The sequence below is a fragment of the Talpa occidentalis genome, unplaced genomic scaffold (genome assembly GCF_014898055.3).
Source record: "Talpa occidentalis isolate TD23 unplaced genomic scaffold, MPIMG_talOcc4v2.1 talOcc4.15, whole genome shotgun sequence".
Classification (NCBI taxonomy): domain Eukaryota; kingdom Metazoa; phylum Chordata; class Mammalia; order Eulipotyphla; family Talpidae; genus Talpa; species Talpa occidentalis.
The window spans coordinates 29,513,138-29,515,220 of NW_023601543.1; positions in this window are offsets into that span (position 1 = coordinate 29,513,138).

The following is a 2,083-nucleotide window of genomic DNA, read 5'->3' on the forward strand; positions in this document are numbered from 1 at the left end:
TGCTTGTCAGTATCCTGTCTGGCTGGGGCAACAAGACCTCCTGCAGCAGTATGTTATATGAAGTTTTGGCGGGGAGGAAGCAAAGGACGGTGTTTATGTAAAATTATATATATATATGCATTTAAATAAGATCATTGTATATTTCATTTCATTGCTTTCAGTGAACACATGCTAATTTTATAACTCTGGAACAACATTTGATCACAGATTGGAGAATATATTCTCATCACTATAAGCTTAAAACTAATAAGTTTATAAACTTACTAACTGAAAGTATAAAAAATAACATTGTATAAAACCTGGGAATTTAGTGCCATAAACATAAAATATGTTGAAATTATGTTATCCTTTCACAGAAAAAAATCTTTATTTGTAATATAGACTTCTTTCCTTAGAATGGTCAAAACATCATTCCAATAATATGAAATTTTATTTATTAAAAAAATCCTTGGGCCTCCCCGGTGGCTCAGCGGTTGAGTGCTGGGTTGTGAAGCTGCCCGCAGCCTCTGCAATGCCGGTTCGATCCCCGGCCCACATGGCACGCATCCCCGGCCACCAGCGAGGATCCCACATGTCTGTCTGCCTATTCTGCTCCCCGCTCTGGCTCTGGTGAATTCTCTCACCCTCCTGTGCTTCTGACTGTACCCAGTGCTTGTATAAATAAAATAAATAAATCTTACAAAAAAATCCTTGTTAATGGTAGAAAAAGCTTGGATAAAATTACCTAGGAGGTGTTGTAATAGAATTTGCAGAGGCCAGATAAAATGATATTACAAACAGCTCTTTTGAGAGGCTCTTCAGGGTCATTTACTTGCTCTTGCTGTGCATTTCCTTTTTCAAATTTCTATTTCAGCATGTAATTTTGGAGTAGCTCCTGATTATAGTAAATGACCATTGTTCTACAAAATTTATGACATTTTAGAAAAATAAAATAGTCTCTGTCACATTAATTTTCTCCTTGTCAACACATTGCTATCATCATGGTCTTCAATCTAATTTATTGCGGGGACTATACCAGTGTCAATATTTTCCCAGTCTGTTGAAGAGTGGTAAATGACTGAGAACTGTAATAATGTGTATACTACAAGTGGTACTGCCATGAGTTAGCTTCAGCAGACTTTCCTGGTCATGATCACAGCTTAGCAGATCACAATGTCTTTATGTATTATATGTCTTAATGCATAATATAGGATAATGAATGCTTCCTGTGTACCAGGAACTGTGCTATGTATTGTATATGCAATAAATAGTTATGTAACTAGATAGGCATTATTATCTGTACTTTTAACCAAAACTCAAGGTTTAAGTCATTTTTTAGGTAGCAAGTGGCAAAGCTAGATTTTGAATTTAGGGGTTTATGACTCCTTATCTATGCGTTACACTACTTCTAACTGTATCTGAGGTATACATTACTAGAGTTCAACAATATTTGTTTCTCCTCCATCTCATACACATCAGAAATGTATATTTTCTGTCCCCCTTGTAATTACTCACGTTCTTCTAGTTCTGGCCAAGGAATTGTGAACAGAAGAGACATATTTTTCCAGGTTATAACATTTAATCCCTGATATGCAACTATTTTGCCACTTCTCCTTTCTCACTACACAACCAATGAAGTCTTGTGTTGAGATACTAAAGCTTGAAGTTTGAAGCATCCACTATATAGAGTCACTATATAGAATCAGTCACTATATAGGGATAGATACTCTAGAGAATTTTCTGAATCCACAGTGTAATTTGTGTGAGTCAGTAGCATGATTTTTTTGTTAAATTATTAAGATTGTAAAATCAGAAACAAGTATTGAGGATGTGTAGAAAAGGAATCCTTGTATACTGTTGGTGGGAATGTAGACTGGTCCATATGCTCGAGTAATTCATGAATGTACTGCATGGAATATGGAGGGATTTGCACACACTCAGGGCTGGACACATGCTCAGAGCAATCCCTCCCTTCCCCCTTCCCTCCACCCCTATATCCCTCCCTCCCTCCTTCCTCTCTCCTTCCCTTCCTCCCTTCCTTCTTCCCTCCATTTTAGGATTCTATATGAAGAATGCAAGGCCACTAACTTGAGGGGATATATAC